The sequence below is a fragment of the Oryctolagus cuniculus genome, chromosome 2 (genome assembly GCF_051225735.1).
Source record: "Oryctolagus cuniculus isolate XC-2025 breed Fujian yellow rabbit chromosome 2, ASM5122573v1, whole genome shotgun sequence".
Classification (NCBI taxonomy): Eukaryota; Metazoa; Chordata; class Mammalia; order Lagomorpha; family Leporidae; genus Oryctolagus; species Oryctolagus cuniculus.
The window spans coordinates 171085032-171107384 of record NC_142868.1 but is presented as its reverse complement, the minus strand read 5'-3'; the positions used below and the strand labels follow the sequence as shown (position 1 = coordinate 171107384).

At 40.3% G+C, this 22353-nt stretch overlaps 1 protein-coding gene across 3 annotated transcripts in view; it reads right to left on the bottom strand.

The window, feature by feature from the left end:
- Positions 1–22353, bottom strand: part of STRN (striatin) — a 133351-nt gene that overhangs the window by 79224 nt on the left and 31774 nt on the right. The gene's annotated exons all lie outside the window — the stretch shown is intronic.

The following is a 22353-nucleotide window of genomic DNA, read 5'->3' as shown; positions in this document are numbered from 1 at the left end:
GCCCCCCCCCAAAGAATTACTAAAACTCTACACTTGACTATGAAATAAATTATACACAACTTTTATTTTCAGTAAAACACAAGAGCTGCTAAAGAGCTGTAGTTTCAAATAATCAAGAACAGATTTAGAATTTAAATATTTTTCATTAAGAAATTCAAACTATAATACACACATTAGCTCCTTAAAAGTTGTACTTCTAAAAGAGAGAACCTCTATTTAAGGACCCTCAAAGGATAGCTTCTCAATTTCAGTATTCTGCATGTCACTCTGCCCATTTCTAATATATTAATCCACGAAGACAGTTAACAATATTATTTTGTAAACAAGAAATTAACAGTTAAGGATAATCTTACCATATCCCCAAGAAATCATGGGGATTGTCCAACTAAGGTTGAGTGACCCACTAAACTTAATCTGAGTTTGAATGAGATTTATTACTTATTCAGTATCACAATGAATATAAAACCTACTTTGCCAAACTTTTAAAAGATCTACTTATTTGAGAGTAAGAGAGATAGAGGAGGCATGGGGAGTGGGGGGAAATGGAAGAAGAGAGGGAGGGGGGAGGAGAGAGGGGAAGGGAGCAGGAGCGGGAGCGGGAGCGGGAGCGGGAGCGGGAGCGGGAGCGGGAGCAGGCCAGAACAAGAAAGCAGGCACACCACTCCATCTGCTGGTTCACTCTCCAAATGCTCTCAATGATTAGGACTGAGCTGGGGTGAAGCTGGGAGCCAGTTCTCCCACGTGAATGGCAGGAACTCAATTACTTAAGCAATCACCACAGCCTCCTAGGGTCTGCATTAGCAGGAAGTTGGGAGTCAGGAGTATGAGCCAGGAGCCAAACCTAGGTACTCTAATGTGAGGCAAACATCACATTATAAACTTCAAGAACTAAATACTATACTTTTTGTTTCATGTCAATGAGCTCTTAAAATTTATGTTACACATTCTGACCTCAGAATCAGCCCTTAAGGCTTCCTGGTCTGGCTGAAAAGCCCATGAGAGCATTTCAGGCATGGAAAGCTAAGACACTGGCAAAAAAATGTTCTACATGAAGGATCTCTGTGAGTGAGAACCCAGTAGAAAGAAGTGGCCATCAAGGAAGGATATACTTTTCTCTAAAGGGAAGAGAGAACTTCTACTTTACTTATGGAGTTGTCTAAATACTGATAGAGTTTGTGAACTCAAAAGGCTTCCATAGCCTAGGTAGCTCATGTCAAGAGCCTCAGGTGGTCACTGACATCAAACAGAAGAGTGTTAATTGTTAAATCAACAACAGGAGTCACTGTGTACTTACCCCCCATGTAGGACCTCTGTCCTCAATGCATTGTGTTATGAGAGTGAACTGTAAAACTAGTTCTCAAACAGTTTGTGCGTGTGTTTGTGCATATTGTTGAAATCTTTACTTAGTATAGAGCTGGTCTTCTGTGTACAAAGTTAACTGAAAATGAACCTTAATAGAGAATGGGACTGGGAAGAGGAGAGGGAAGAGGAGTAGGGGTGGGAGTGTGCATGGGAGGGCAGGTATGGTGGGAAGAATAACTATATTCCTAATGTTGTACTTATGAAATTTGTATTCCCTAAAAAATAAACAAAATTTAAAAAATTAAGTTCAGGATAAGCTTAAAAAATGATAAAAATTTTCAGACAAAAAAATCTGTTACAAACAAAAGAGGACTATGTTTATCTTCTTGAAATAACTGTGTAGTCTCAAAATAATTTGTGTACACAGAAACAGGCATCAAATATCCATAACATCTATTTATAATTCAATGACCATAAAACCTTTTGAAATTATATATTCTGCAATGCTATAAGTATTCTACTTAAGCAAAACAGTAATGAGTCATGCATTTAAAACCAATAAAAATGAAAATCTTGGGGTAGGTGTTTAGCCTAGGGGTTAAGGTGCTGCTTGAGGTACCTGCATCTCACACTGTATTACTTAAGTTCATCATCCAATTCTGGCTCCTGAATGCAGCTTCTTGTTAATGCAACCATGGGAGGCAGTAATAATGGCACACAAGTAATCAGTTCCCTGCCACCTATGTTGGGAGCCTAAACCGAATTCTTGGCTCCTAGCTCCTGCTCAGCTGTTATGAGTATTTTGGGGGTGAATCAACATATGGAAGCCCTCTTGTTCTCTCTACCACTGTCCTTCAAATTGAAAAAAAAGAAACAAAAAGGAAAGAAAATTCTTGTTTAAAGGAAATAACAGTACAACTTGTTTGACCAAACAATGCTTTAGGCTGGAATTCCAGCTTTAATACAATAAATAATTTAATCAATGACATGATCACATAATTAAATAATAATTTCAATGATGAGTTCTGTCCTCTCTACATGCTTTGGCTAGTTTTTTATTTTTGCTTCCATCATTGTTCAGATGAATCTGAAACCTCAAATATAATATCTATAATACCCTGAATTCTTTATTGTGACTCAATCTCCAATCCACTAAACACTGCCCTATCCTCCCATCAATTTACATAATGGATTAATATTTACTAAAATGAGAAGATCAACTGTTAAAGAAAATGATTACAAAGATGATAGGGATGACTGGGAAAGGCATATAAAAATGAGTAATGGGGCTATCTATGATATTCCTTTGTGATCACAGATTATCTGTGTGATACTGCTGCCTAATAAGCATAACCTGAAATCAATCATAAGGAAACTTCAGATAAATTCAACTTGAGAGATATTTGATATTAACTTTCCTGTAATCTTCAAAAGTATTCATGAAAGTAAAGAAAAATCTGTTCCAGTCTAAAGAGACTTGAAAACCACCCAAATGCAATGCACAAATCCAAACTATATCTGGCTATAAGAAGACACTATTAGGACAACTGGCAAAATAAGAAGGGGATGTGAAAATTAAACAGTAGTAATTCATCAGCATTAGTTTTCTGATTTTGATGACTATCTGTGGTCACACAGGACAGAACTTGCTTTAAGAAGTAAACACTAGGCCAGTGCCGCGGCTCACTAGACTAATCCTCCACCTACGGCGCCGGCACCCCAGGTTCTAGTCCCATTTGGGGCGCTGGTTCTGTCCTGGTTGCTCCTCTTCCAGTCCAGCTCTCTGCTGTGGTCCAGGAAGGCAGTGGAGGATGGCCCAAGTCCTTGGGCCCTGCACCTGCATGGGAGACCAGGAGGAAGCACCTGGCTTCTGGTTTCAGATTGGCGCAGCATGCCAGCCATAGTGGCCATTTGAGGGGTAAATCAACGGAAGGAAGACCTTTCTCTCTGTCTCTCTCTCACTGTCTAACTCTGTCAAAAAAAAAAAAAAAGAAGAAGAAGAAGAAGTAGTAGTAGTAGTAGTAAACACTAAAAGTGCTAGCGTTGTGGTGCAGGGGGTTAGGCCACCACCTGCAATGCCAGCACCCATAGGATGACAGCATCCAATAGGGGCACTGGTTCAAGTTCTGGCTGTTCCACTTTCCATCCAACTACCCTGCTAATGTGCCTGGGAAAGCAGCAGAAGACGTCCCAAGTAATTGGGCCCCTGCACCCATGTGGGAGACCCAGAAGAATCTCCTGGCTCCTGGCTTTGGTTGTTGCGGCCATTTGGTGAGTGAACCAATGGATATAAGATCTTTCTCTCTGTGTCTCTTATTCTCTCTCTCCATGTAACCCTGCCTTTCAAATAAAAAAAAAATTTAAAAAGGAAACATTAAAGTATTTGATGATGAGAAATTGGGTTGCCAAAAAACAATTTTGTGGCTGGTGCTGTGGCACTGCAGGTAAAACTGCTGCCTGCAGCACCAGTATCCTATATGGGCACCAGTCCAAATCCTGGTTGCTCTACTTCTAATCCAGATCCCTGTAAATGTGGCTGGGAAAGCAGCAGTGGATGGCCCTAAGGACTTTGGCCTCGCACCCACGTAGGAGACCTGTGAAAAGCTTGTGGCTCCTGGCTTCAGATTGGCCTAGCACAGGCTGTTAAAGCTATTTGGGGAGTAACCAGTGGATAGATCAATCTCTCTCTGACTTTCAAATAAACAAATAAATCTTTTTTAAAAAAGAAAAATGAAAAACAATTTCATTGTAATGTTCCAGGAACTTTTCTGCTGGTTTAAGAATTAGGTTTTCCAGTTTTATTTTTATTTTTTTTATTTTGAAACAAACACTGTATTAACCTCCTTAATATAAGATACAAACAATCTCAACTCTAAAGCCAGCATCATATATTAATAAGGAAACTAGATATACTATAACAAAGAGGCAAAACAAGAATATCTATTTTTATCACAAACATTAACATTGTTTTGTACATGAAGACCAGTGAAATTAAGAAATGAATATAAAAATAGATGAGGAAACATTATTATTCGCAAAATCTGCAAATGACACAAGGAGATAATAGGAAAATGCATAAAATAGCCTATAAATTATTTATAAAAGGGGCATTTTAGTAAAACAGGTACAAACAAAATTAAACCAAAACCCATGGGACTCTATAAAAACCAATTTTTTAAAGTATATAATAAAAGAAAATCTCATTCGCAATAACCAAAATGATGACTGGAATAAGCTTTACAAGAAAAATTTAATTAAAAAATTTATTAAATTTTTTAGATTTGTTTATTTATTTGAAATGCAAACCAATAGAGAGAGAAGGAGAGACAGCAAAAGAAATCTTCCATCAGAGACTGAGATGAAACAGGGATCTCCCAACCAGTGGTTCACTCCCCAATGCTCACAACAGTCAGGACTGGGCCAAATTCAAATCAAGAGGCTGGAACTCAATTTGGGTCTCTGGCTTTGTTGGGCAAGAGCCATCAAATGCTGCCTCCCGGTGTGCCCATTAGCAGGAAAATGGAATATCCAAGTAAAGACTTAGATTCACACACTCAAATATGGCATATGGGCAGGCACTCCAAGTGGTATCTTAACTTCTGCCTTCCTCAAAGAAAATTTCAAATGCTTTACTAGGAGCTGCTCCTCTTCCTGATCCAGCTCCCTTGTGCCTGGGAAAGTAGTAGATGGCCAAAGTGTTTCCACCCCTGCACCCACGTGGGAGACCCAAAGAAGCTCCTGGGTGCTGGCCTAGCCCTGGCAGTTGCAACCATTTGGGGAGTGAACCAGCAGACAGAACATTTCTCTCTCTCTCTCTCTTTCTCTCTTTCTCTCTTTCTCTCTCCCTCCCTCCCTCCCTCTCTGTAACTCTGCCTTTCAAATAAATTTTTAAAAAAATCTGAAGGACTAGCAAACTTGACTGATTTAAGGTTCTAATCTTTGAACCTGAAAACAAACTCACAAACAGTAAGAGAAATATTTGAAAAGTAAAAGTCACTTAAGCAAAGAAATATCATACAATGAGGCTTCAAAAATTTGCTTTGTATCTCTGTTTCTGATTTAGCAGGACTGGACCAGGGCCCAAGAACTTGCAATTCTAGCAAGTACTCAGTTGATGTTAACTGCTGCTGATCTGGGATCAGATTTGGAGAACCACTGACTTACACCACCTGTGACACAGAAGGCCAAATATAAAGCAAACAGACCACTAAGGAGCCAGGAGCAGAAACTCTCCCAGAACCCAGCTATTTACTGCACAGAAGCATGGAGTCTTACAAAGGCCCTCAAGTTGACACATAAGTACATACTAGCATTTTGATTCTTTTCCAAATTCTTTATTTATGACTGTGGTTTTAGCAGTCTTCTGATAGAGAAATTTTCCAGTTCAATCACATTTGGAAAATACCTACTGTCCACCATGGTTCAAACTACTCTAAAACAGACTATAGACTATGTATATATAGACTATACAAAAGACTATATAGGCTGGCGCCGGGGCTCAATAGGCTAATCCTCTGCCTGTGGCACCGGCACACCGGGTTCTAGTCCCAGTCGAGGCACCGGATTCTGTCCCGGTTGCCCCTCTTCTAGTCCGGCTCTCTGCTGTGGCCCAGGAAGGCAGTGGAGGATGGCCCAAGTACTTGGGTCCTGCACCCCATGGGAGACCAGGAGAAGCACCTGGCTCCTGCCATTGGATCAGCGTGGTGCGCCTGCCGCAGCAGCCATTGGAGGGTGAACCAACGGCAAAGGAAGACCTTTCTCTCTGTCTCTCTCTCTCAGTGTCCATTCTGCCTGTGTGTGTATATATATATATATATAAAGACTATATAGATTATAGACAAATAAAACCAAATCCCTACTCATAGTGTGCTTCTAATCTGCTTTGGGTACAAAACCAGCACAAACATGCCCACAAAAAACTACAAAGACAAGACAGTGTAGACTAATGAATAAGGATTCATATGACACAGATATTCACATTCATCACTTAGTAACATTAAGTGAATACCTACTTTGTACCAGGCACATTCACTGGCACTGGGACTAAAGTAATGACAAAACAAAACAGAGCTCATTATGAAGATGAAACATTCATTGCTTAATATACCAATAGCATATGATATTTCAATGTAACAAGAAACAGTTATAGGCAAGAGAATGGATAAAAACAAGTAGAATACAGCAAAATGCCTATTTACCTTAAAAACTGTTATTTTAAACTGGTATTTAACAAACTAGTGAATCTCCTGAAATTTTCCTTATAAGCAAAATTTCTGTACCATTTTTATTCAATTACCTATAATTCTTTTCCAAAAAATACAAGCAACTCTAAGACGAAACACTACTTCTGAAATGCTATAAAAGTCAGTGATGTATCCTTTCACAGAGTAACCCCTCCATTCCTAAATGTATGATTACAAATTGTCCTATATAGGAAACCCTCAACTGTCCAACTGCTGGTTTAAAGCACTAAATGACTTACTCATACATTATCATCCATGGCAGTATATAAATGATCACAAATCATAGGTTTCCTGTGATCTCATGAACGTTCCCTCAGATCCCCACATAGAACATCCTCCTATCTTTCAAAGCTGTGCAAATATTACTGATGTTTCCTCAAAGGGCTAGAAAGTTAATGGAGAAGATCACATATACATGTATACACATACATACACAGAAGAGAGGAATGAGAGAAAAGGTATCAATCAAGGAAGGAATCTCTGTAGATGTACAGTGTAACAGACTATGGTAGTCATAGACTTAATAAGGTTACCACAGTTTTGAAAGCCACCCAGAAAACACTTTGTTAAGGCACTAAGGAAAACCTAAACTCCATTTCAGAGGCTAAAGGAATGAGCTCAACCTAATACCAAGAATTTGTGTCTCAAGTTCAAAAGCAGTAACTAAAAAAATTACTTTAGGGGACCATGCTATGGCTTGTAGGCTAAGCTTCTGCCTGCGGTGTAGTGCAGGCATCCCCTATGAGCCGGTTCGTGTCCCAAATGCTCCTCTTACAATTCAGCTCGCTCTGCTCTCATTGCCTGGGTAAACAGCAGAAAATGGCCTAGGGGAAAGAGCTGTGGGCTAGTGAATAAAGCTGCTGCCTACAGTGCCAGCATCCCATATGGGCGCCAGTTCAAGTCCTGGCTGCTCCAACTCTCTGCTGTGGCCTGGGAAAGCAGCAGAAGATAGCCCAAGTCTTTGGGCCCCTGCACCTACGTGGAAGACCCAGAAAAAGATCCTGGCTCCTGGCTTTGGATCGGCACAGCTCTGGCTATTGCAGCCATCTAGGGAGTGAACCAGTGGATGGAAGATCTCTCCCCCTCTCTGCCTTTAACTCTACCTCTCAAATAAATAAAATCTTTAAAAAAAAAAACTGTTTCTTCATAAAAAATGACTTCCCCCACCACTATCAAAGAAAGCCAAACTGCTAGTAATGGTTTTCGAAGAAAGATAAAATAAAGACTAGGAAAACCAAAAGAAGAACAGAATATCAAATCTGGTAATAGCTTATAGCTATAAATGTGAACAAGTCTACCAAATGTTCTATATTTAAAAAAATCATTAAATTGATCCAACAAATGTTCCAATCTGAGCAAAAATGATTCATCAAGTGAAATGAAGTCTCCATTAAAGCTGAAAACAACACTGACTTACAGAACAGTAGAATATATAAGAAACATACAACTCCTTGTGGGGAGCAACTGAGACTAGACTAAGTTACTGGAATTAAGACTTATTCTATGCATCTGCTCTCCCACAATATGGCGCTGGGGAGGAGTAAACTTCTACGCAGCTGCCTCTCGCCAATTTGACTGATGAGCTGCAGGAGCTGATCCTGCTCCTGATTGGAGGAGAGCAGTGTGCTCGGCGTGTGGGTAGCAGAGTTGGGATTGGTGGAAGAGGACTATAAAGGAGGAGAGAGACAACATGCACCAGGAACATCTGAAGGAACACCTGAGCAGCCCCCGAGAGAGCCAGCCGGCGGTGTGCCGCTCCTCCGCAGAAGCGGAGAAAGTGGCAGGGGGAGCCGCCCCTCCACGGAGGTGGAGGGGACGGCAGCCAACCCGGGAAGGACCAGCAGCTAACCCGGGAAGGGCCGAGCAGACGAAAGAACAGCGCAGGGTCCTGTGTCGTTCCTCCGCGAATGGGGGAGCGACACTCCTCAATGGAAATAAAATACAGAGAAAAGGATCTTTCATAAAGACATCTGAATTTTTAAATTTAAGAATTCGTAAAGTTCTCAAAAAGTATCCCTGTAAATGGCAAGTCTTCTATAACATATGATTTTGTTTATGGTTAGAGAACTCCAAAGGAGTTCTAAACATGTTTTAAACCAATAAATCTATCTTTTGATAGGCATATAGTTTCTAAAGAAATATTGAAGAGACAACACAATTTTATATTTAAAGCATTCATTCTCTATGTATAAATTATGAGCCTATAAATCATAAGGTTCTAGATAAAGCCCAATCTCCCCAGTGGAGTAAGGCTATCCACAACCTGTTCCCAACTTCCTTCTAGTTCTGTTTCCACAACAGGTACACACATACACACCCTATTTCCCTCCTAACGCAATCTTCCGATAAGGCTGAATTTTCCCAAGCTCATGTGTTGGCTTATGCTCTTCCTTTCTCCCTATTACTTCCTCAAATTCCCTTTCATTTTCAGATTTTACCAAGGTCCAAGTCTGTGCCTAGTCAGCTCACAGTAATCCCTCCTTGGAAATCCAAGACCACTTATGTTCTATTTAAAAGAAACAAAAAGAAAATCTCAATTACTTTTCCACTTTATGGTACTTTATGGGACTTACACTAATGCTCAATCAAAAGGCAAGAAAATTAGCACTTTGGAGAATTTACTACATACCAGGCACTCTGCTAAACACTTAACTTATAATTAATCTAACTGTGACTAATACATAATTATTTTCTTGTTTTCATTTAATTTTTCAAGTGCTTATAGTTTACCTCAATTCGATCCAGATTATAAGTCTCCACGGGAAGAAGCATTCTATTACTCCACAAGCATTTGTTAAGTTTTTAGTAAGTATTTACCATTTAACTTGTATTGATGATACAAAAACAGGATTCTTAAGTTCTACTATATTTGTTACTTAAACAGAATAAATTTTGTTTCTAAGTATTGTATCTTGCAATAGTGTAGCTATTTAATGTTATTTGAGTACAAAGATAAAATTTCAGTTATAGCAAATAGAGAAAAGTAAAGCAAAAATACAAAATGAAAAAAATAAAAATTAATTACCCTAAGTAAGAAAGTTTCTATTCTTCACAGTTTTTAAAACATTTTATTTTTTTTTTATCTTTTATTTAATGAATATAAATTTCCAAAGTACGTCTCATGGGTTACAATGGCTTTCCCCCCCATACCGTCCCTCCCACCCACCACCCTCCCCTTTCCCACTCCCTCTCCCCTTCCATTCACATCAAGATTCATTTTCGATTATCTTAGTATACAGAAGATCAGCTTAGTATACCTTAAGTAAGGATTTCAACAGTTTGTTCCCACACAGAAACATAAAGTGAAAAATAATAGATGATTTTTTTTAAATGATGATGAAATCAGATCAGACCTATTGTCATGTTTAATCCCAGTGAGAGTCAAGTTGGGAATTGATAGTTTCTTTTCTTTTCTTTTTTTTTTTTTTTTAACAGAAGATCAGTTTAGTGTACATTAAGTAAAGATTTCAACAGTTTGCACCCCCATAGACTTAATGTACACTTTAAAACATTTTAAATTCTTAGTTCTAGGGGTTAGCATTATGGCACACCAGGTTAAGCCACCACTGTCAATGCTGGCACCACAAATGGGAGCTGATTGGGCTGTTAGACTTCGAATCTAACTCCCTCTGATACGCCTGTGAAAGCAGCAGAGGATGGCTCACGTACTTGGGCACCCGCCCCCAAGTGGGAGACATGGATAAGGTTCCAGGCTTCTGGCTTCAGTTTGCACCAGCCCCTTGCAGGCATATGGGGAGTGAACCAGTAGATGGTAGATCGATTTCTCTCTCTCTCTCTCTCTCTCTCTCTCTCTCTCTCTCTCTAACTTCCATTCAAGTAAATAAATCTTTTTTAAAAAGATTCTCAATTCTACCATTTACCATATGGGTGGTTATAAAATGTGAATTACACCTCCTACTAAAATAAGTAAAAAGTTTTGATATTAGGCCGGCACCGTGGCTCACTAGGCTAATCCTCCGCCTTGCGGCGCCGGCATACCAGGTTCTAGTCCCGGTCGGGGCACCGGATTCTGTCCCGGTTGCCCCTCTTCCAGGCCAGTTCTCTGTTGTGGCCAGGGAGTACAGTGGAGGATGGCCCAAGTACTTGGGCCCTGCACTCCATGGGAGACCAGGAGAAGTACCTGGCTCCTGCCATAGGATCAGCGCGGTGCGCCGGCCGCGGCGGCCATTGGAGGGTGAACCAACGGCAAAGGAAGACCTTTCTCTCTGTCTCTCTCTCTCACTGTCCACTCTGCCTGTCAAAAAAAAGTTTTGATATTAATATATGAAATTATAAATATTAAACATTTGGACAAAATCAAATGACAGAAGCAGAAAATATGAAGCAAATAATTTCTTTTTAAAGATTTATTTATCTGAAAGACAGAGTTACAGAGCGAGCGAGAGAAGTCTGAGAAGTCTTTCACTGGTTCACTCCCAAATGGCTGCAATGGCCAAAGCTGAGCCAATTCAAAACCAGGAGCTTGGAGTCTCCTCTAGATCTCCCACATAGGTGCAGGGGCCCAAGCACTTAGGCCATCTTCTATTGCTTTCCCAGGCCATAGAAGAGAGCAGGATCGGAAGTGGAGCAGGCAGGACCTGAACCGGTGCCCATATGGGATGCCGGCACTGCAGGCCGTGGCTTTAACCCACTGCACCACAGTGCCGGCCCCATCAAATAAATATATCTTTTAAAAAAATCTCTCTCTCCTATTTCTGTCTGTCAAATGAATTAAAAAGAAAGTTATATTTTAAAGAAAATGGGGGTGGGGAGGACTTGCTCTATAAAAGACATCATATTCACTTGAAAACAAATACCTTAAACAGTACCAAAAAGAAATGAGAGACTGTGACCAGAGTGGTTACAAAATCTTAACTCTTAACACTTGACAAGAAGGAAAAGTGTAATATTTAAATAGATCTCATTGCCAGTAAATGGTACTACAAGGAAAAGTAAAATGCACACACACACCAACCCAACTAAGCCAGTGAAAAACAAACCAGATGTGATCATGCATCTGAAGGTCAAGCACATGGTAGTAAGTATTTCAGCAAACCAAGAATGAATATTTTGAATTTTAAGGTATTGTAAAATATCAACTTTTCAGAGGACAGAAAAATAGCTATCACTCAAAGAAATATACTTGGTATAATCAAAAATCTAAAATGTTTTCAAGGGTACAGGTAGAGACCTGGTTTGAATCCAGGATTTGCTACTCACTGGATAAGTGGCATTGAACTCATCTGCTATTTGCTACTTGATTTTCTTTTTTTTTTTTTTTTTTTAACTTTTATTTAATGAATATACGTTTCCAAAGTACGAATAATGGATTACTATGGCTTCCCCCCCATACCGTCCCTCCCACCCACAACCCTCCCCTTTCCCACTCCCTCTCCCCTTCCATTCACATCAAGATTCATTTTCGATTATCTAATATACAGAAGATCAGCTTAGTATACATTAGCTACTTGATTTTCATAAGTAAGAGTGGTCTAGCAGCCGTCACCATGGTATAGCGGGCAAAGCCGGTTTCCCATATGAACGCCGGTTCCAGTCCCAGCTGCTCCACTTCCAATCCAGCTCTCTGCTATGGCCTGGGAAAGCGGTAGAAGATGGCCCAAGTCTTTGGGCCCCTGCACCCATGTAGGAGACTTGGAGGAAGATCCTGGCTCCTGGCTTTAGATCAGCCCATTTCCAGCCGTTGTGGCCATTTGGGGGAATGAACCAGTGGATGAAGCTCACTCTCGCTCGCTCGCTCTCTCTCTCTCTCTCTCTCTGTGGTTCTGCCTCTGTACCTCTGTACCTCTGCCTTACAAATGAATATATATATATATATATATATATATATATAAAGAGTGGTCTATTGGTACTTGATTTTTTTTTTTTTCTTTTCTGACAGGCAGAGTTACATACAGTGGGAGAGAGAGACAGAGAGAAAGGTTTTCCCTCCGCTGGTTCACTCCCCAAATGGCCGCTAAGGCCGGCGCAGCACCACTCCAAAGCCAGGAGCCAGGTGCTTCTTCCTGGTCTTCCATGGGGGTGCAGGGCCCAAGCACTTGGGCCATCCTCCACTGCCCTCCCGGGCCACAGCAGAGAGCTGGACTGGAAGAGGAGCAACTGGGACTAGAACACGGCGCATCCATATGGGATGTCAGTGCCACAGGCGGAGGATTAACCAAGTGAGCCACAGCGCCGGCCCCTCTTGATTTTCATAAATAAGAGTGGTCTATAATCTTTTTTCCAACATTCTAAAATGTCAAAGTTATTAAAATTTTGTATTAATATTCAGTTTTAATGTTTTGGAATATACAATTAATGCATCCCTTTTAACTATCACCTTTATGGACTCAGTGACAATTTTATGATTTTTCATATAGTCATCCTTTATGTCTTATCAAAGGCATTAGATTCACTAAATGCCCACTAATTTTTTTTTAAGTTTTAAGCTTTTATTTAATGAGAGAAATGCATAGGAGAGCGAGGGTTCTATCTAAAAGAGAGAGGGAAATCTGGATTCATAATGAGCACCAGGAGCCAGCCACATGGAGGAGCATGTAGGCCAGGAAGCACGGGGTAGGTAGTCTGAAGGCCACGAACCCTGAAGGCACAGAATACCCACTATTCTAATTCCAGACATCTTGGCACATTTATTAAATTTGTTATATTTGTTCTTAAAAGAAATATTGGAAAAATGCTCAATTTTTAAAAATAGCCAACAGTTGCTGGCGCTGTGGCATAGCATATAAAGCAGAGGCCTGCAGTGCCGGCATCCCATTTGAGTACCAGTTTGAATCCCGCCTGCTCCACATCTGATCCAGCTCTCTGCTATGGCCTGGAAAAGCAGTAGTACCTGGCCCAAGTCCTTGGGCCCCAGCACTAGCTGCACTCACGTGGGAGACTGGGAAGAAGTTCCTGGCTCCTGGCTGCGGATCAGCCCAGCCTCAGCCCTGAGGCCTTTGTGGGAGTGAACCAGTGGATGAAATACCTCTCTTTTCTCTGCCTCAGTCTCTCTGTAATCTTTCAAATAATAAATAAATAAATCTTTAAAATAAATATATATATACATATAAAAACCAACAATATACATCTTTCTTTCTTAAGTGTATCTACATTTCTAAATTATTATTATTATTATGAAACAAATATTGTATTGAGGTAATTTATGTGTCATTCTTAACCAGAAGCCACTCAGGGACCTCCTGTTGCTTTTGCAGACCAAATCCATAATACATTACCACTCTTGGGACTAGCATTGTGGCGTACTAGGTTAAGTCTCCGCCTGCAGTGCCAGCATCCCATGTGGCACTAGTTTAAGTACTGATCCCACTCCTTGTTAATGGCCTGGGAAAGCAGTGGATGATGGCCTAAGTGCTTGGGCCCCCATATCCACGTGGAAACCCAGAAGAAGCTCCTGGCCCCAGATTAGCCCAGCTCTGGCCATTGCAACCATGTAGAGAGTAAACCAGCTGATGGAAGACCCCTCTCTCTCTCTCCCTCTCTCTATCCATAACTCTACCTCTCAAATACATATATCTTTTTTTAAAAAAAAAAAAGGCAACAAAAATTATTACCACTCTTCACCTTACCCCAGAAATGTTGGAGATAATAATAACCAGCTTTCCACTGTGGCTTGCAAAGCACATGTATCTATTTTATTAGCACTGTGTAACTCAGTTCATAGCAGCAATATGAGATATAAATTAAATAGATTTGAAAATGGTATTAGACAAACTACAATATTTTGGCACTGTAAAGCTCATTTTTATTACACCTAGCTGAAAAGCTTCTGCACTGCAAAAGAAACACTCAACGGCTCAATAGGCTAATCCTCTGCCTGCGGCGCCGGCACCCTGGGTTCTAGTCCCAGTCAGGGCGCCAGATTCTATCCCAGTTGCTCCTCTTCCAGTTCAGCTCTCTGCTATGGCCCAGGAAGGCAGTGGAGGATGGCCCAGGTCCTTGGGCCCTGCACCCACATGGAAGACCAGGAGGAAGCACCTGGCTCCTGGCTTCGGATAGGCTCAGCGCACTGGCCGTAGTGGCCATTTGGAGGGTGAACCAATGGAAGGAAGACCTTTCTCTCTGTCTCTCTCTCTCTCTCTAACTCTGCCTGTCAAAAAAAAAAATTTTTTTTTTAAATAGACTGGCATCGCGGCTCAATAAGCTAATCCTCTGCCTGCGGCGCTGGCACACCGGGTTCTAGTCCCAGTCGGGGCGCCGGATTCTGTCCCAGTTGCCCCTCTTCCAGTCCGGCTCTCTGCTGTGGCCCGGGGGGTGCAGTGGAGGATGGCCTAGGTCCTTGGGCCCTGCACCCGCATGGGAGACCAGGAGAATCCCTGGCTCCTGGCTTTGGATCAGCGCAGTGCGCTGGCCACAGCGGCCAATGAGGGATGAAGCAACGGAAAAACGAAGACCTTTCTCTCTGTCTCTCTCTCTCTCACTGCCCATCTGCCTGTCAAAAAAAATACTAACATTAAAATTTAAAAAAAAAAAGAAACACTCAGCAAAGTGAAGTGACAACTGATAGTATGGGATAATATACTTGCAAACTATGAAACTGCTAAATGATTGATATCCAGAATCTATAAAGAGCTCAAGAAACTCAACAAAACAATCCAGTTAAGAAATGTGCAAAGGAATTGAACAGGTATTTTTCAAAAGAGGAAGCTTAAATAGCCAACAGATACATGAAAAACTGCTCAGGATCACTAGCCATCAGGAAAATGCAAATCACAACTACAATGAAGTTTCACCTCACCCCAGTTAGAATGGCCCTCAGACAGAAATCAATAAACAATAAATGCTGGAGAGGATGTGGGTGAAAAGGTACCCTCATCCACAGTTGGTGGGAATGTAAACTAGTCCAGCCATTGTAGAAGACAGTATGGAGAGACCTCAGAAAGCTAAAACATATACCGTATAACCCAGCAATCTCACTCCTGGGAATTTACCCAACCAAAATGAAATCAGCATATGAAAGAGATATCTGCACCCCCATGTTTATTGCAGCTCAATTCACAATAGCTAAGATATGAATCAACCCAGATGTCCAACAACTGATGACCGGATAAAAAAATTCTGGTGAATGTATATACTATGGAATACTACTCAGCCATAAAAAAGAATGAAATCCTGTCTTTTGCAACAAAATGGCTGCCACTAGAAACCATTATACTTACTGAAATAAGCCAGTGCCAAAGACAAATACTATATGTTTTTCCTGATCTGTGGTAACTAATAGAGTACCAAAAATGTAATGTATAGGAGTAAAATTGACATTTTGAGCTTTGATGATTGTTTACAGGTTTGAATGGCTTTTTCTTCTTACAATTTGAGAAACGCTTTACTTAGTGTAGAGCTGATATTATGAATATAAAGTAAATTCGAAGTAGATCACTGTAAAAATTTAGAGGGATTAGGAAAAGGAGGATGAGAAGTATTACTGTTTCTAAATCTTCATGTATCAAATACATGAAATCTGTAATCCTTAAATGCAATTCTTTTAAAAAGGGAAAGGGAGAAGGGAAAAAAAAGCTCATTTTGTCACTTAATAGTGACAAATCAGTTAACCTTACTTTCATTTCCTCATTAGTAAAACTGAGGTGAAACCTCCAAACTTATGTTATTGCAAAGATTAAACTATATAAGGCATACAAAAGGCAGATTTTCATATCCAAAGTGCTTGTTTATGTCTTACTTAAAATTAAGTCAGAATTGCATTGGAAAATAAAGCCCTAAAGATGATCCACACAGGCCCTGTCACCAATTCCCTTGTATAGTTAGGGAAAAATGCTTGAATATTAATAGCTATAAAAATGTTTGGGGGCCAGCACTGTGGGGTAGTGGGTAAAGCCATTGCCTGCAGTGTCGGCATCCCATATGGGCGCTGGTTCAAGGACTAGCTGCTCCACTTCCAATCCAACTCTCTGCTATGTCCTGGGAAAGCAGGAAAAGATGGCCCAAGTCCTTGGGCCCTGCACCCACATAGGAGACCTGGAAAAAGCTCCTGGCTCCTGGCTTCACTTTCATTCTAGTTTTCTGCTAATGAATCTGGGAAAGCAGAAGATGGTCCACATACTTGGGCCCCTGCTACCCACGTGGGAGACCCAGACAGAGTTCCTGGTTCCTGGCTTTGTCCTGGAAAAGCCCCAGCTTTTTTTTTGTTTTTTTTTTGTTTTTTGTTTTTTGTTTTTTTTTTTTTTTAAGATTTACTTATTTGAAAGACAAGTTACAGAGATACAGAGAGAGGAATTAACCTTCCATCCGTTAGTTCACTCCCCAAATGGCCACAACAGCCAGAGCTGAGCTGATCTGAAGCCAGGAACCTGAGTTTCTTTTGGGTTTCCCACGTGGGTACAAGGGCCCAAGCACTTGGGCCATTTTCTACTGCTTTCCCAAGTGCACTAGAAGGGAGCCGGATTGGAAGTGGAGCAGCTGGGACTCGAACCAGTGCCCATATGGGATGCCGGCGCTACAGGCCAAGGCTTTTAACCCACTGCACCATAGCACCAGCCCCATCACTCTTTCAAATGAAAAAAATCTTTTAAAAAAATGACAAAGGAAGTACTGTATAAGAATGTGAATTTGAAATACAAAAGGTAACAGAAATGGCAGCTAGAGTTACAAATGGTTGGTGTGAGGATCTAAACCTGGAGGAATCTAGTGATAATTAAGTACTAGAGAAAGATCACAATTTAATACTTGCTAGGACAAAACAAGGAAGCATCTTGAAAAGAAATAATTTGAACTCATATGTTCCAAACAATATACTGCAATAAAATCCACTCATTGCTTTACTGAGTGTCTACCACATATCAGAACTGTACTAAGCATTGGAGTCAAATCCCCACCTAGACCTGGTCCAATTTCTCATGGAGCTTATAAACTAATTAAAAATATTTTTAAAAGGACTTCTTTTGAGGGGCCGGAATTGTAGTATAGTGGCTTAAGCCGCTACCTGCAATGTCAGCATCCTATATGGGTACCAGTTCGAGTCCTGCCTGCTCCACTTCCAATTTAGCGCCCTGGTGGTATGCCTAGGAAATCACAGGAGGATAGCTCAAGTGCTTGGGCACCTGCACCTGCATGAGAGACTGGAAAGAAGTTCCTGGCTCCTGGCTTCAGATCAGTCCAGCTCCAGCCACTGCAGCCATTTGGGGAGTGAACCAGCAGATGGAAGACCTTTCTCCCTGCCTCTCCTCTTCTCTGTCTGTAACTCCACCTCTCAAATAAATAAATCTTTAAAAAAAATAAATAATCACATTGTGCTTGGAAACATGACATGTATAGAGCTATGAGAACATATGGAAAATAGCTATCACATGGAAAAATACAGAGCCTAACTAGTAATAAAAAACACAAATAATCTTTTTTTTTTTTTTTTTTTTAATTTTTGACAGGCAGAGTGGACAGTGAGAGAGAGAGACAGAGAGAGAAAGGTCTTCCTTTTGCCGTTGGTTCACCCTCCAATGGCCGCCGCTGCAGCCGCGCTGATCCGATGGCAGGAGCCAGGATCCAGGTGCTTTTTCCTGGTCTCCCACGGGGTGCAGGGCCCAAGCACCTGGGCCATCCTCCACTGCACTCCCTGGCCATAGCAGAGAGCTGGCCTGGAAGAGGGGCAACCGGGACAGAATCCGGCGCCCCAACCGGGACTAGAACCCGGTGTGCCGGCGCCGCAAGGTGGAGGATTAGCCTATTGAGCCACGGCGCCGGCTCACAAATAATCTTTTTAATATTAACAACTGGTGAGGCTGAATGAAGTTTCCACACTCTTCTTGGAACTTGTCTGTAAGCACGAAATTGATTTTTTTTGTTTTAAAAAAAAGTAAATTAAAAAAACTGGAGACAAAATTACAGATTTTCTTTATTATTGGTGGCAATGTAAATCAGTTCAATCGCTTATGAAAACAGGGGCTATATAAAGCTAAACACATACCTAAGATCAGGTAATTTTCCTTTGAGAACACAACCCAAGAGAACACCAGCAGCCCTTGTCCATGCCTACCTCCAGAGGTTATTTGCAAAGCTGTTCAAAGACAACTATATTTAGGCTTCTATTTTATCATTTATTTCCTTCTAATTTCCCTTTCAATTCATTTATCTAAAAGAACAGAATCATGATACAAAATTTTACAACTTATTTTTTCACATGCACACATTCTCTGTTGTTAAGAGTTTTTATACCATCATTTTCATTGATTGTATTATAAATCTTCAAATAGATTTACCATAACTTCCTTAACCATTGTTGAAGATGTTGTGGACTGCTATTCAACATAGATATTCCTAAGACCTTTCTGTCTCACAGCTTCCAACTACACAGTCTGGAAAGCTTTCTTAGATTCTAGTGTGGCTATGTGACTAATAAGATACATATGGAGATCTGCTGGGGATGAGAAGGCACTATGGGGAAAGCTTATCACTCACTAACAAAAGAAGAGTCATTCTAAAAATCTTTTCACTGTTTTCCACTGTTTTCTTGAGACCTTAGCCATAGCAATCTAATGATCACAGTGTAACAAGAGAAAGCCAGCAAGTAACACACTAGAGATGAAGCATGGCAGATGAAAAAGACAGAAAATAAACGTATTTTTTTCTAGGTTTTTCCCTCAGCCACTGCCCCATCCCTAGACTACCCATTTTATATCATCTCTATATGTCATTTTTAAGAGAGTTTACACGCAGCTTAAAGCATTCCTAACATTTTTCCTACAGCAGGACCTTTTACATTGTAATTCTTCACTACCAGGAAATAATTTGCCAACAATGTTCTCCATTGCATATATTCTTTAAATGCAAATTTCTTTTTACTTCCATAGGATGCACTACCATATGTGAGATTAACAGGTCAAAATATAACTATGTCACATCTCCTGATAGATACTGACCAAACAACAATAGCACCAACAATGTATAAGAGTAAAGTTCTTTTTTTTTTTTTTTGGACAGGCAGAGTTAGACAGAGAGAGAGAGACAAAAAGGTCTTCCTTCCGTTGGTTCATCCCCCAAATGGCTGCTGTTGCCGGTGCACTGCACCGCACTGATCCGAAGCCAGGAACCACGTGCTTCCTCCTGGTCTCCCATGTAGGTGCAGGGCCCAAGCACTTGGTCCATCCTCCATTGTCTTCCCGGGCCACAGCAGAGAGCTTGACTGGAAGAGGAGCAACCGGGACAGAACCAGTGCCCCAACAGGGACTAGAACCCTAATTGCCTGTGCCGCAGGTGGAGGATTAGCCTAGTGAGCCGTGGCACTAGCCGTAAAGTTCTAATATATCTCTTCAACACAATGTACCACCATGAATTTTTTAAATACATATTTCTTTGATGATAATTATTAATAATATTTTGCCATACATTCATTATTGCCTTACAAAAAATTATCCAGATAATCAAAAAGCGGTAGTTTAGTAAATTATATTTTTATTATTCCCTAAAAACACAGTATAAAATGAAAACAAATACCCAAAAATTACCTAAATATACATATATAAACATATAAAGCAAAACTGAACAATTTACTCCTTTATCTTCATCTCATTCTCCAAAGGTAACCAACGCAAACAGCTAAATTCCCTTCTAAACTTTCCCACAGGACAAGACAGAAATATGGACAAAAAGAACATCTGTTCTGGGTACATACCTACTAAAAAGAAGTGCAGGGACTACAACTAATACATACCTGAAAACAAATAAAATTAATAAAAGCTAACTTGTATCAATCTTTTACCATGTTGTATTATTCTGAATGTTATATAGATCCTAAAGCTAAAATTACATTGTCTTGGGGCCGGCGCTGTGGCATAGCGAATAAAGCTGCCAGCTGCAGTGCCAGCATCCCAAATGGGCACTGGTTTGAGTTTCCGCTGCTCCATTTCTGATCCAGCTCTCTGCTGTGGCCTGGGAAAGCAGTAGAAGATGGCACAAGTCTTTGGGCCCCTACATCCACGTGGGAGACCTAGAAGAAGCTCCTGGCTCCTAGCTTCAGATCAGCACAGCTTCTGCTGTTGCGGCCAATTAGGGAATGAACCAGGAAAACCTCTCTCTCTCTCTCTGTATAACTCTTTCAAATAATAAATAAATAAATCTTTTTAAAAAATTACATTGTCTTTGGCTCACATATAAATATACAAAAGGGTAACAGGGATATAATGAAAAGAATTTATAGGGGAGGAATATAGAAAAGCTTTACAATGAATTTACCACTAAGGTATATAGGGCAGAAGGAAACACATAGCTGAAGTGCCAAACAGGTTTTCAGGTTATTTGATATTCTCCATTTCATACATACAAATACATAACATTTTCCAAAAACAAAGCAGATACAGTTATGTCTTTTGTTAATGCCTAATAGCCAGAAAACAGACTTGATACGTTGTGTTATCACCTTCATTTATTTCTACAATTTTTTAATTTTCCTTTTGATTTCTTCCATGACCCACTGTTCATTCAGGAGTATGTTGTTCTGTATATTTTCTAGAGTTTCTTCAGTTGTTAATTTCCAGGTACAGGGTGGGCACGGTGGTATATGGGAAAGGCTGCCACCTGCAACGCCAGAATTCCACATGGGCCCCAGCTTGTGTTCTGGCTGCTCAACTTCTGATCCAGTTCCCTGCTAATGGACTGGGAAAAGTAGCAGAGGATGCCCCAAGAGTCTTGGCTTTTGTCCCCAAGTGGAAGACCCAGAAAAAACTCCTGGCTCCCAGCTTTGGCTGGGCCTACCTCTGGCCACTGCAACCATCTGGGGAGTGAACAACAGATAGAAGATCTCTTTCTGTTTCTCCCTCTGACTCTGCCTTCAAATAAATAAATAAACCCTAAAAAAAAAAAAAAATCTATGGACACAGTTTATTATAGAAATATATAGTATGACTTCAATATTTTTTTAATTTGCTGAGATATGTTCTATGGTCTAGCATATGGTGTATGCCAGAGAATGTTCCAAGCACTGATGAAAAAAAAAAAAGTGCATTCTGTAGCTGTGGGATGAAATGTTCAATATATATCAATTAGATCCATTAGGTGAACAATGTAGATTAGCTGTGGTTTTGTTGTTACTTTTTTGTCTACTTGATCTGTTCACTGATGAAAGTAAGGTGTTGAAGTACCCTTTATTACTGAATTGGAGCCCATGTCTCCCTTTAGATCCACTGACATTTGTTTAAAATGGTTGAGTGCCCTAGCCCTGGGTGCACATACATTTACTATGGTCACATCTTCCTGTTGATCACTTAATCAGTACATAATGCCTTTGTCTCTTTTTTTGTGTTAAAGTCTATTTTGTCTGATATTAGGATGGCTAGTCCTGCTTACTTTTTAATTCTGTTTGCATGCAATATCTTTTTCCATCCTTTCACTTTCAGGTTGTGTGCATTTGTTGGTGAGGTGTGTTACTTGTAGGCAGCATATGGATGGGTCTTGTTTTTAAATCATTCAGCCAGCCTCTATTTTTTAATTACAGAGAATTTAGTTTATTTAAATTCATGGTTATTACTAATAAGTAATGATTTGCTTCCCATAAACATTCCTATTGTTTGTTTTGGATTTCTTTTGCTTTTACTAGGTTTTCTATTCTCACATTCTTTGATTTCTTTCCTTGTTTCTGTGTGTAACACATCCTTAAGAATTTGTGGTAATGAATTCTTTGAATTTGTTTGTTTTGGAAGGTCTTCATTTCGCCTTCATTTATAAATGGGAGTTTTGCTAGGTGCAGTATTCTGGATTGACAGTTTAAAAAAAAGATATTATTTTTATTTATTTGAAAGACAGAGTTAGAGAGAGAGGTAGAGACAGAGAGAGAGGTCTTCCATCCACT